The following is a 14,797-nucleotide window of genomic DNA, read 5'->3' on the forward strand; positions in this document are numbered from 1 at the left end:
CTTGCCTCCATAGACCGGTCTCAGTTGTGGGAACACTCATTGTCCATTCAGATATTCCATATATGCAGGGTTTACCAAGCTGATCACAGGGATTTAATCTGTGGCATGTGCAGCTGCATGGAAAGATTTTTGTTCTTCTTCCTTAGTCACCTCACCCCTGGGGCTCAGCTGTGGTTTTAGCCCCAACTCTGTATTTTGGCCACCCACAGCGGTCTGCTCCTGAGGCTACACTGGAGCACTCGGGTCGGCCCCGGTGAAGACAGGACATGGAGTTGGCATGGCTGCTGGGGTCACAGGAGCCCCAGGGGTGACAGGTGAGTGGTGGGGGGTAGCCAGTGGCCATCAGATATCCGATCCCACTAGTGAGGACGTGTGCTGGGCAGCTGACGGCCATAGGAGTGAGAGATCCGGCCCCAGTGGGAGTCTTTCCTAGTGCCTGGTGGCCATTATGAGAGGAATAGCCTTGGTGGAGGCCTTTCCTAGTGCCTGGCAGCAGGCATGAGAAGGCCAGCCCTGGTAGGGGCTTTTCCTGGTGCCTGGTAGCAGACGTGTGTGTCTCAAATGCATTTCAAATATCCTCCGTTTGTACTCTCCTCCTCTCAAGATTACTGGTTTTGATACCATATTTGTGTGTGAACGATTTCCTACCTTTACTGTATGTTTGCCTTTACTGGTGAGCTTTTCCATTTCATAATTTTCTTGTATCTAGTTGTGACCTTTTCTTTTCTGCCTAGGAAAGTTCCTTTAGCATTTGTTGTAAAGCTGGTTTGGTGATGCTGAATTCTTTTAGTTTTTGCTTTTCTGTAAAGCTTTTGATTTATCTGTCAAATCTGAGAGCCTTGCTGGGTAGAGTTTTCTTGGTTGTAGGTTTTTCCCTTTCATCTCTTTAAATATATCATGCCACTCCCTTCTGGCCTGCAGAGTTTCCGCTGAAAAATCAGCTGATAGTCTTATGGGGGTTCCCTTGTATGTTATTTTTTGCTTTTCCCTTGTTTCTTTAAATATTTTCTCTTTGTCTTTAATTTTTGTCAATTTGATTATTTTTTTTTTAAATTATTTATTTATTTATTTATTTATTTTTGGCTGTGTTGGGTCTTCGTTTCTGTGCGAGGGCTTTCTCTAGTTGTGGCAAGTGGGGACCACTCTTCATCGTGGTGCGCGGGCCTTTCACTATCGCAGTCTCTCTTGTTGCGGAGCACAGGCTCCAGACGCGCAGGCTCAGTAATTGTGGCTCACGGGCCTAGTTGCTCGGCGGCATGTGGGATCTTCCCAGACCAGGGCTTGAACCCGTGTCCCCTGCATTGGCAGGCGGATTCTCAACCACTGCGCCACCAGGGAAGCCCTGTCAATTTGATTATTATGTGTCATGGTGTGTTCCTCCTTGGGTTCATCCTGTATGGGACTCTGTGCTTCCTGGACTTGGGTGACTGTTTCTTTTCCCATGTTAGGAAATTTTTCAGCTATTATCTCTTCAAATATTTTTTCAGGCTCTTTTCTCTCCCTCTTCTCCTTCTGGGACCCCTATAATGCAAATGTTGGTGCATTTGACATCCCAGAGGTCTCTTAAACTGTCCTCATTTTCTTTCATTCTTTTTTCTTTATTCTGTTCCATGGCAGTGATTTCCACCACTCCGTCTTCCAGCTTACTTATCCATTCTTCTGCCTCATTTATTCTACTATTGATTCCTTCTAGTGTATTTTTTCATTTCAGTTATTGTATTCTTCAACTCTCTTTTGTTCTTTATATATTCTAACTGTTCGCTAAAAAATTTCTTTTAACTTCTCAGTCTGTGCATCCATTCCTTTCCCAAGTTCCTGGTTCATTTTTATGATCATTACTCTGAACTCTTTCTTGGGTAGACTGTCTATGTCCACTTCACTTAGTTGTTCTTCTGGGTTTTTATTTTGTTCCTTCACCTGGAACATATTCCTTTGCACTCTCATTTTGTTTAAAACTCTATTTGTATTTTTATGTATACGGTGGGTTAGTTATATTTATTGACCTTGGAGAAGTCACCCTCTGTAGGGGATGTCCTATGTGCCCCAGCAGTACACTCCCCTCTTATCATCTAGGGCCAGGGACCAGCTAGTTCCACTGTAGGTGCTGACCTGTGTTTGCAGACTCAGTTCCACAGGCTGCCAGATCATGCTTTTCTTGCTTCTGGTGTCTGCCCCCTGGTGGGTGAGGCTGGTCTAGAGGCTTGTGCAGGCTTCTTGGTGGAGGGGCTGGTGCCTGCCCTCTGGTGGGTGGAGCTGGGTCTTGGCCCTCTGGTGGGCAGGGCTGTGTCAATGGGTGTGTCTAGAGGTAGCTGTGGGCTCAAGAATTCTTTAAGGGAACCTGTCTGCTGATGACTGGGGCTGTATTCCATTCCTGTTGGTTGTTTGGCCTGAGGTGTCCCAGCACTGGAGCCAACAGGCTGTTGGGTGGGGCCAGGTCTCCATGCCAGTGGCCCAAGATGGCTGCATGCAGCCAGAGTTCATGTAGGTAAACGTTCCCTGCTATGTCCACTGCCAGCTTTTATGATACCAGCGAGAGCCCCGGCCATCCCCTGTCTCCACAGGAGACCCTCTGACACCAGCAGGTAGGTCTGGCCCAGGCTCCTATAGAGTCACTGCTCTCCCAGTCCTGTGGCACTCCTACAATCAAGACTCCTGGGCTGGGGAGCCTGGCATGGGGTTCAGAGCTCTCACTGCTGTGGGAGAACTTCTGCAATATCATTCTCCCATTTGTGGGTCACCCGTCCAGGTAGTATGGGATTTGATTATATTGCAAGTGTGCTTCTCCTACCGTTTTGTTGTGGTTTCTTCTTTGTGTCTTTGGATGTAGAATGTCTTTTTTTTTTTTTTGGTGGATTCAGTCTATTGATGGTGGCTCAGCCTTCAGTTATGATTTCGGTACGCTCATGAGAGGAGGAGAGCTCAGGGTCCTTCTACTCCACCATCTTGTCTCTCTCCTCTCCATTTCAAACTTTTGGGTGTATTTCTTGCACATTTTTTTCTCAATCTAAGTTTTCAGAGTTGTACCTTATTTATCACTGTCAGAGTTTTATATCTTTAATTTTAAAGACATGCTTACAACAAGCTACAGGGAATAAAAAGGATTGAGGCAAACTTAATGTTAGGACTTCAATGTCAGACCAACTGGATTTAATGAATTAACTGCTCCAAGGTGAGAGCATTTTACCTGTCCCCTGCCCCACAGTGCAAAGAACAGTGCTAGAAATATGATAATATGCATTTCATCAATGTAATCATCCCCAGCATATTTTCATAGGTGTAACTTACTGAGTTCTTACTATGTGCTAGGCATTGTTCTAAATATTTTTCTAGCAATATCTCATTTAATGTCCATAACAATTCCATTTGGTTGTTGGTGGTGTTTTCTATATTTCTGATGAGGAAACTGAGGTTCAGAAAGAGAGAGCTACGTAAACAAGTTCACCCAGTTTCTAACCAGCAGCATAGGTGCCAAATCCATGACTGTCCACACTGATTCAGAAAATGCCAAGCAGAAAAGAAATCCACCATGACCTAATTAGATTGAGCAGTGAAGGAGAAACATCCTTCCCTGTTATCAAGACCATATCCTCCTTGTAGTTGTAACACATAATGGATATTAAGCATCCGTCCTCTGTGTAAGTTCTGGTCCTTTCCGTCTGTATGAAACTGAGCTAATTATCTTTACACCTTTGAAGTGATAGCCTGTAGATTTGAGGAACTAGCAACCCGTGGCTTGCTGGATCGATCTCTGGGAATAAACGCACACAGAAAATTCCAAGGATTGAATCCTACAACAGGTGTGGGGTTGAAGCCATGGATGTCTTATAAAAAGACATTTTAGATTTTTTAAATGCCAATCAGTGTGAATACTAGGGCAAATACTACTCAAATGGTAAACTTTGGGGGAGGCTTCAGCAGTTTCCAAAGTGAGGGCTTTGAACAGTGATCATTTTGACACTTTTTCAGCTTTATAATGAATCTTCTATAAAAAAGATTCCCGTCAGAGAATCCCACCACTTGAGAGAAGAAAGAGGCCCAGAGACCATCAGTTGTACAGTCTTGTTTACAGATTAGGAAACTCGGGCCCAGGGAAAGCAAGAAACATACTTGGCTCCTCTGGAGCAGAGCTGGGGCTGGAACCCAGTGTATTCTCTTCTACCACAGTATCTGTTTCATCCGCATAGTCCCTTCAGCTGGAATCTAAAGCATTTGAACATTGCATTGTGACACAAGTTGCAGATGAGAAGTCCCTGAGCTTTGGTGAAATCTTCCTGTCACTAGTTAGCTATGTGATCTTGGGCAGTGTTTTAATCTCTTGGAACCACAGTTTTCTCCTCTGCACAGTGCAGTTGATGGACTTGCTATCTGGAATCATTTTACTACTATAACATGTTACTCTGTGATTTTAATCTATTCGTGAATGAACTTCTACTTTTCACAAAGCACGTGATCTTCTTCTTCCTCATTAAGATTCTCTGCATTTCTAATGAAAAATGACTTTGGAACCAGAATTCCAAAGACAGACAAGCTCTAAGTAAAAGATAAGATAGACATTTTCAGATATGCAAGAACTCAAAAATTAATTTCCCTAGTTCCTAGTTTTAACAAGCAATTTGTGGCTCTACTTCAGCAAACCAAGAAACTAAGATACACGTGGGCATCAAGAAGTGACAAGACAAATGCAGAAGCCCAGAAGAAGAACATCCTAAGGAGATAATTGGTCAGCTCATCAGAATTAGAACAGGAAGCCAGTGGACTCTGAGATGGATGCCTTCACGAGAAAGAACGGAATGGATTCCAAGAAATATCAGGGAGCTAGATGATACTAGGGACATATTTTTTAAAAATTACGTGTGTATGTGTGTGTTTTATCTTTCAACAAGGACAAAGAAAAATAACGAGCACCAAGAGAAAGAAATTCATAAAAACTAAATCAAAGAGTCTAAATATGAAGGTAGAGCGATCCAAAAAAAGTCAGAAAAGTGAAATTCTTTGATCCAGGTGAAGGAACATTGACTTTCCTTGGCATTGGGGTCATGGCCTTGAGTGGTTTCAGGAAACAGTGTGATTGTCACACACTATGACCCTCTGCAGTGCATACTAACAGGCCAGGCTAATGAAACTCCATGCCCCTGCTTTCAACTCTTAGAATAAAATTGGACAACACATAGAACTTCTAATATTGGTACCAGACAGGGTATAAAAGTTTACATCTGTAACAGGGAATATAGTTAACAAAAGTTGAGAAGGGGAAGAAGGGAGACAAGATGGGAATGTGCTAAGATTCACACAAAATCTTATTGTTGCCTCTGTGACCAGAGAGTGGCAGGAAATGGAACTGAAGTGGGACAACACAGGAGACCGTAATGTTTTGTTAAGAAATAAAAGCTGGGTAGATAGTAACAGGCATTATTCCCAGCCTCGTGTGAGCTGGTTATTTTTCCTCCTCATCATTTTGGGTGGTTCTTTCTCCAGTCTCAGGTAGTCTCACTAGCATACCCTGATAAGTATTTTACTGACTACTTGAGTGGGGGGGGTCTCTGCAGATCTCTGGGGTTATCTCTCTGTTCAGATCTCTCTTCTCTAATACTCAGCTCCATGAGCTCTAGCTGCCTTGGTCTCCCGAGCTCTCAGCTCTGTCTCCCCAACTTAGGAAATCTGCCAGGATCTCCCTCAATTTCCCCTCCCTGAGCTACTGCCAGGAAACTCTCTGAAGTCTGTAGAATGGGGAAATCATAGAGCTTATCTTATTTGATTCTCATCAATCAGGGATTATTGTCTTTTTTTGCCTGAGTTCCAGTGTCTTAACAATTATTGTTTTATATACAGATTTTTTTTTTTTATTCAGTTGGGAGAGTAAATCTGGCCTCTGTTAGTCCATCTTGAAAGCCGAAGTCATTTTTTAAAAAAATTCTGCTTTATCAGAGATCTCTTTTAGTTTCTGCCTTCCCAGACAGCCAACTCTTCACTTACCTCCCAATTTTGAAAATCTAATTTAACCCCCTTAAAGATAATATTCACACCAACTCCATGTAATAGCCAGTAACCAAAGAAAAGAAACTAATTGTAGTTCTAATTTTTATTCTATACATTTCCACACAATTCACAATACAGAAAAAGTGTCCAAAAAGTAACTGTAGCTAGTCATTTCTTTTTCAGAGATTAGTTCAGTCTCCCAAATTAATTCCATTGAAAATCTCTGTAGAGCAACACAGTGATCAAGATACTTTGTATAAATAGGAAATGCAAGAAAATTAGGGAAAAATACTTTATGACTTTGTTACAAAAAAACTCCATTCTTCCCCACCCCACCCTTCCCACCCACCCTCCCTCCATTTCATATTATCTGGATCCTACTTTACCTGGAAATAAAACTTCATCACCCTACTGCCACGGATGCTACTCTTTTTTGGATTCCACCTGCCAGCTGGCAGCTTTGCAAAAGCATGGCTCTGGGATGTGATAGGGCAGAATCAGAAATCATGAAAGAGCCCTTTATAATGTGACTGCAACTCTTCCTACAGATATAGCCTTTGAGAGTGGACTACCACAGCCAAGGGCACTCTGGATGCCCAGGAACTTTTTCCCACGCAGGAATCAAATTAAATGAAATATATTCATTCTTATGGAACTGAGATTGTCCTCTATTTCTTAATTCTTTACAGGAATGGTTTTTCTCATTTTCAATCAGCTGTAGTCCATATAATATGCAGATTCATGGCTGTCAACTTAATTATTGGTAATTAAAAAAAAAAAAAGACAGCCTAGCTAACCTTTAACTGAGACTAATGTGGACCCTAACTTATCAAAGATGTGTTTTGCAAAATATTCTATTGTGCTAGAATATTTTGTCTATAAAATTTCCAAATCTCACTCCCCAGGATGGCAAGAACCCCACACTTCCCAGCCCACAATCAGGATGTTAGCAAGCAACAATCTAGGTTCCAGTTGCATTGGAAATTATACACGTCATCAAAGCCTCAGTCCAACCAATGGAGGAGGGGGGCAGGGAATGAAAGATGTTACTGTTAATAAAACCCAAAAGGTTGGGAACCATTTGGATTCATTACACAAGGTGCAGTAAATATCAAAGCTAAACTCTATCTTAAAAGTTGATAAATCTCACTAACCTATTTGAGAGAAATTACCCATAAATTTAAAACAAAATATAGGAGAAACCAATTTAGGGGTGTCATCTGTTTATTTTTACAATTTGTAAACATCCCCTATCTCTGTAATTCTTAAGAGGAAAGGTTATATAGTCTCAGAATTTGTAAGGATTATGAAAAACTTCCTAAGTTGTCCTTATTTTTCTCAAATTTTATCATAGATCTGCATGAGTCTGTGGTCTAACCTCCTAATGAACACTTAGAGAAACTCCTTCAAAATCAAGCCAGTCCTTTGGAAAGCTCTACTAGAAAGTTCTTTCTATTAGCAGAATCCTGTTTTCCCCTAAATTCCAGACATAATCTAATTCTTCTAAGCAGCATATGTTGAAAATTTCACAACTGATACTCCGTGAAGCCACTCTAAACAAGTTCAGTTTTTTTCTATACCTTCTGAATTTGCTTTTCATGAGGATCAAAGTTTGCTGAGGGTGTATATTATTTATTTGTGGGTCACCATGGCAATTTAAGACTAAGAGCCTTATTATTGTACTACACTTGAGAATTTTTTCCCCCCGTTTCTGTTTTTTCTCACCTTCCCAAGAGAGAGGCAGGAGGGGCGGGGGACAAGATGGAGTGGGGCAGTTCTCTGAGCAAGACTCCAGATATGGGCCCACTTTTCAAGGCGAACTCAAGAATGACTCCCACCCCCATCCAGCCAACCTGAAATCTAGGAGCTCATGGAAGCAAGGGAAGGATGGCAATTAAAACTAGTTCACAGGCAGAAACATCACAGAACATTAGTCTGGGGATATGAGGTTGAGCCCTAATTCATGACAGTAAGTTATAAAAATTGCCTCCATGTTTTTTGTACCAGAAAATACAGGGATCTTCTGCCCCCTTCTCCAAGCCCCAGTTCCAGCTGCACACCCCAAACAAAAAATGGGTAGAAAGTAGGAAACTGAACACTAGATCCTTTGTTTTCACTTCAGTTCCTGAACTTGTGACTGTTATGCCTTTGTAGAAACATATCTTATTCAGGAGATTTGGGAATTGGCAAACAGTGGTGGGTGTATGTGTGTGTAAGCAAAGCAGATTTCTTTTAGGGTCATGAAATACTGGCTTCTAAATGATCTGGGATATATTTGCAATGTCTGGTGTTTTTACAAAAACACTTTCATTGCATCTATATGGCAGGAACCTGAGAAAAGGGGCTCTGATTGAGTTCTGCCCCAGTCCAAAATCATAGAAATCGAAACCTGGAAAACATCACAGATGTCTTTTAGTCCAAGCAATTGCTTTAACATGATCCCTGATCTGGTTGTTCAATTTTCACTTACATACTAGAAGAAACACTCGCTGCGATAAGTTCACTGTTTTTGGAAAGCCCAATCCACTTTTCTGGATGTAATGTTTAGGGAAAACGAAACCCTTACATAAGAAATAAAGCGCCTCCTCTCCATGTCTGTTGTGATCTCGTCTGTCCTTGTTTTATTCTGCAAACTGTCCGCCCTACAGAACTTGAACCTCACAGTCCTAGTTAAGCCATCTCCTCCGAACATTCCTATTCCTAATCCAAATTTGGCTGCTTCCCAGATCAAACACCCCTCTTCTACGTATTCATCAAACTGCTCACAGAGGTGCCTTGTAAACACAAGATTCAGAACAGAAGGATATCTCAGGCCTGTCCGTTCTTTCTACCTCAAGTGTGGCATCTTCCCATAGGTGCATTAGACCTCTACGTATGTGACTGTGTATGATGGATTTAGCCTTGTATACCCACCCCAAACTTCAAGCAATGGAATCTTGAATGGCAAGACCATTTCAACACTTTTTGGTGCAGCATTCTGAAATAATATTATTCCAATAGTGACTTCCAAGGAGAGAAAATAATACCAACATTTTTAAATGCTGAGAATCACAAAGTAGAGAAGCCAGAAAGTCCCCTTCAGTGTTATTTCGTGAAATCCATCCTGGTACCAAAACATTTCCCCTTTTTCTCCCCTTGAAATATGTCCAAGCTGATAAGCCTCTGAGAGCAAAAATCCTAAATTTTTAACATCATATTCTCCCTCAGCCCTAAGTAACCCACGCTGTGGAATCTTAGGTAAATATTTTTTCAAGGGTTCACCTTCTAAATGATGGAAACCTAAATGATGGATGTAAAACAGCATTGAAAGCAATGGTGGAAAATCACTTAGAAAACATCTATTGTAGACACGTTAGTCGGTAATATCTAAAGATCTTAGTTGTGCTATAGTTCTACCACTTAGTACATGAATCTGTGTTAGTTGAATTCATTGCTCTGAGATTCCATTTATTCATTTAAAATGCACTATCTGCATTATCCACCTCAGGGCTTTGTACTGAAGCTCAAAAGTGTCAAAAATGCATCAAAATGCTAAAGCAGTAACAGTCTAAAATTACCGAAATTGTTACTAATAAATTGTACAGATTTGAGTTGTTGAAATTATTTTTATTGAAGCCTATATGCACTGAATGATTGAGAAACAAGATAGTTTCAGTTGTTCCCATCACTAAAGTCTCCCATGTCAGATGCCATTTGGCTCAAAATACTGAAACTATGGAAAATGGGTAAAAACCAGAATCATCACTTTCTTATTTCCATGGGTAAACCCTCCCCTGTAATTATCATGCCAGTAGCAGAAGCCAAGGCACTTTCCATGATTGCCTTTCATGTACATTTACTTGGACCCCAAATAGATTTTAGGCAGAATTTTCTTCTGTGGTTATACCAGATTACATTTAATTCTAAGAATATCAAATCACAGCACTTTTTTTATATTGAATGGACAGTAAAACAGATTTGTAATAGGACTTTACTTAAGAATGTCTAAGAATATTCATTAAAATCCATAATGCTTCCAGAAGTATCTTGGAGTAACTTATACCTCTTAGTATGCTTTCTTTTCATTAGCTCTTAAATTCATGCTTAGTTTTAAGATTTTTAGATGATAACTAAATGTCATTCTCTTTAAAGACTCTGTCACAAAGTGATGTTTTAAAAGATTAAAAGTCAAGATTTTTATAAAATTTTAAAATGAAATCCTGCCATTCAACAAAGTCATTTTAAAAGAACATTTAAAAAACTCCCAGAATCTAATCCAGCCCCCTCAGATTCATGTCCCGAGTCACAACACCCCTCCAGGTGGTCATGTAGCCTCTGCTTAAATACTCCCCATGACTAAAAGTTTCTAATTCTGGGCCCACTCTACTGTTTGACGATATTTATGCTTCACCTTTATATTCGGTCAAAATCCATTGCAAGTTTTGCCTCTTGTTCCTAGTTCTGTCCTTGAGAAATAGGATAAACGTTTTGGCTCTCATTTGAGTAGTGTTTCTAAGTCTCATCTTAAAGTCTTGGTTTCAAATCCATTTTTTAAGAACAGTGCCAAGACCCTAAGGAAAAGCAAATGCGAACTATTTCTTCTTTCATATTCTCATTTCATATCTCATAAAACCAAAATATGGCTAGCTAAAGAGTGATGGCACAACAAAGGCTGACCCGCAGGGCATGTTCCCCTAGTACCATGGGCTTCTCCTCTACAGAACTTATCAGATTGGAATTTGTATGTTCTCCTAGACGGAGCTCCATGAGGTCAAGAGTTTTGTGTCTTGCATTCATTCTTATATCCTTGGTATGGTGCCTGCATCTGAGTAAATGATAGACATATTTAAAAATAAATGATTAAATACATAATTGTATGATCAATTTTGTGAACAGATGATTGCAGGTAAAATGACTGAATTCATGTATAAAGAGACTCTAGAATCTGTCCACCATGACGATACCATCCAATATTCAAATCTCTACTTTAAAATGTAATGCTTCAACAGCCTAAGAATTATTTTTTCTGCTTTTTTTTTGGGGGGGGGGGACCAGTTCAGTAACTCTTGGTGTCCTGCGCAAGCACGTTGTCAGGAGCACTATTCCTTGCTTAGTTCCTATTTTTAGGTCTCTTATTAAACTGTGGGGAGATGGTCTACAATCCACAGACGGCCAGTAGGGGTATAACATGCATATAACCCAGTCACCCAGGTGACGTCATGGAGCACACTGTTTACATTGCTGGGTGTGGAAGCAGCTGCTACGATTGTGTACTTTTGTGGTGTGACTACGACAGAAATTTGCTAAATCTATCTGGGAGATTACTTCTCAGAATAAGGCCTATTGTAAATATACAAGATGATCAAGGTCAGTGGAAGTCTATTTGTCCTTCAGGAAAAAGGGATACTTGTCCCAGAGAGTAATTTCATTTTGATTCATTTTGAGCAGAACATCTCGGGGAGACGGGCAACTGTATTTCAGAATCATTGAAGGAAGTGGCAGAAAGGCCAGGAGCAGGACTATTGCTGTGGCCAGACAATCAGAGGGACTATCTATGGGGTGATGACCAGGACACTGAAAAGGGGTGGAGCCAAAGTCAGTCTGACAGGCTGGGCAGAGAAAAAACCATAGGACTTACAAAAATCAGCTGACTATGGCATTTAGAGAATAAGTTGAGATATTCAGAGATGGTTCTACTAAGACCTGGGCAGAAGCTATTTTATACTAAATAAATGTTAATTAGAAAACTCTCTAATGGATGTTCTACTTTTTCCCCCTAAAATGAAAATAATCCATTTAAGTAGAGCAATTAGTAGTTTTATTGGATGGTTATGACAAGCCAGTTTAACAACCATCTATTTTATTTTTAAAGAGCATAATCGAATAAAATATCATGCTGTTCTCAGTGATTTCATTAGCTACTCCTACTAGAAGGAAGCCTAGCTACTCGGACCGCACCCATATCCAAGTGACTACGACTTTTCGCGGTAGCTTACCAGAATTAGATATCATTAGGCAGCCTACTGAGTGAATCCTGTAACTCAGCCTTGTAAAGGGGTATAAGCATCACAGAGGAAGAAACTCTCCACTTGAGATCCACAAATAGCATAAACAAGTCTCTGGGCTCAGGTAGGTTTCATGCTTCATGGAAGGTAACAAAAACAATTATGAGACCTCTTGGCCATAGATTTTATGACACAGGCAAGAGCAAATGCCATGTGCAATTGAAGTGCTCCAGTCATAGAACTAAGCTTAGTAATAGTAAAAATAACAAAGAATAAATGAAAAATTTCTATGACCTTATCTTCGCCTGTTGGTGTTAACTACACAGGCACAGATGACTAGCATGCTTCTAAAATGTTTTTTTAAACCTATGCAATATATGTGTGTATAGGACATAAACACATATATGTATACAAATAAATGCATTCCTATACGTGTACTGGGGCTTGTATATGCACAGAGTATTTCTGACATAACATACAAGCAACAATGTTTATCAGTATTCCCGCTGTTTATCTCTGGGGGGCGGGACAGAGGACACTACACCAGCAGAGAGGAACAGCTTGACTTTGCATGTGATAGATACTCTTCTGTGGTATTAGAACTTCTTATAAAAAGCACGTTCTACTTTTATAATTTAAAAATCTAAGCAGTTAAAATAAAATTGACATGTAAAAAAATAAAACTGCTGCGCCCACATTTTCTAAGACATGGATATTGTGAGGAGTCTAGTCAATAAATTCCAGAAATCCTTTAGGCAAAGAAACTGTTGCTAGGTCTAAATGAAAACTACCTACTTGTTGAGTATCTCTCAATGCAAACGGATCTGCCTACGCACTAAGGCCAGCTAGGACGGAAGGATGGGGAACAACGGGTAACGTGAGGCTTTCCAGCAGCTGTCACTAGTTTCACGGCTGTGTACTTGCCAGCTAAATTCTCTGTTTCAGAAATTGCATTCATTTTAGGTCATAACCTCTATAGAGGTAACCAAAACTCTCCAAGTGAAATTCCCGGCTGTGGTGTTTATTTCATTCTTGGCTTCTGTTCTTTATCAAGTCCTTGAATGTGATAAAGCAGAGCTCAACTGGGTTCTTTTTCATTAAATGTGTAATACTGGAATATAAGGCTTCACAAATGACTACCTTTAAGGTTATATAATGTTCGCTTTTAATAACTCTCCATTTCTCATGCCTCTATAAGTCTAATCTAAAAATGGAATCCCAGAGCAGACAGTACCACGACAGGAAAGGCTCTTCTGAGCCAAACACAGAGGAATGGCAGCTAAGCTAGCTACTCTTGGCAGTACCATCTGAGTTGGTTTTGTAGAAAATTGTATTTCTATAGGTATATAGTTTTATGTCTTTTGAAGTAATGTGGATTTTCAGACCAGGGCCAGACTATTGCTTCTGTACTTCCAGATGGCCCATTAGAGGGGCTACTACCTACCCTAAGCTGCGTTGGAAACTCCTGAGCACATGTTCTTTGCTCTTTCTAAAGCCCAGGACTGTCACATGCAGTGGCCAATTTTTTAAAAAAGCTACAGGAGGTAGATTTAATGTTGAAGCCATTAAATAGGTCACTGTTCTGATCATTTTTCATGCTTTTTTTTTTTTTTTTTTTTTTTGGTAAAACCTAAGTTCTCTAGGTGTTTGCTTTTTCAGAGATATTTGCCTTGGTCCTATGTCATTCCGCATCAATAATGTAGGACATCGTCTTTCTTTTTCTGCTTTGGAACAATTTCCAAATGCACCAGGACCCCTACAGTAGTCACTACCTCATCTATTTCCATATCAAGGATTTACGTGTGACTTCAGTTGGAGCTATTTGAATTGGCCCATAGCCACCTGTACCCTCAATTTTCTCTGGGCCGCTTTGAGGCATCACAGAGAAACATGAGATGGTAGTTGCTGAAAGCAGAGTCCTTCCTTCATCCCAGCAATGGCAGCTGGTAACTGGCTGCATAGCCAAATGCTTGGCTCAGTCTAGGGAATGGAAGGCACCATTCAAAGCCAGATTCCAGTCTGCCATAAGGATTATATTTCTGTCATCACAACATCTCCTTGACAGTCCCACCAACTGGAAAACTCCCAGCAGAAGCCCAGTGATCAAATTCTCCTGGAGCTTTTTTTTCTCCTAGCTTCTGGAAATAATCTACTCCAGTCCCTTTTGCCCTCACCAGAAAACCCAAAACATAGCTCCATTTCTAAGACTGATGTATGGAAATAGATTACTCACAACCAACCCATTCTCCCACAGCTGGAAATAATGCCAACAATTTGATTTTGAAACAACTAAGGACAGACTTAGTCCCCATCCACTGAGAGGCTTTTCCAACCTAATACCTTATATATCATCTTTGTACTTTCAAAATGATGACACGTGACCGAAAGTGGTTCAGATAAGCAAGGCATCACCACTGGAGCTTTAAATTAAATGTAGAGAGACAGTCATTTATGTTTACATGCAGAAACACTAGGGAAACACTTTGTTTATGTCTAAGAACTAAATGGAAGAAAGCTCAGAAGACATCAGTTTAGTTTAAAGCAAAAAGGTCACCCACTTTCACTTTTGCCTTATACCCAAGTCAAGTAGATATTTTCAGTGAAAGAAGACTTTTTCTCCTGACACTTTAGTTATCATAGAGTCCTTAATAGAGGTGCCTGTAAGTACCAATGATCCATGGCAGGGTTAGAAGCTGTAATTCTACTGCCAGCAAGATGTTCCTGGCTAGACTCCCACAGTAGTCTGCACTAAGAACATTCTGGTAGGGGAAACAGAAAAAAGAATATATTTGACCAACCTGTACATGAAAAATGGGGCTATAGTGCTATCAGGTATG

The sequence above is a fragment of the Eschrichtius robustus genome, chromosome 8, assembly GCF_028021215.1.
Source record: "Eschrichtius robustus isolate mEscRob2 chromosome 8, mEscRob2.pri, whole genome shotgun sequence".
NCBI lineage: Eukaryota > Metazoa > Chordata > Mammalia > Artiodactyla > Eschrichtiidae > Eschrichtius > Eschrichtius robustus.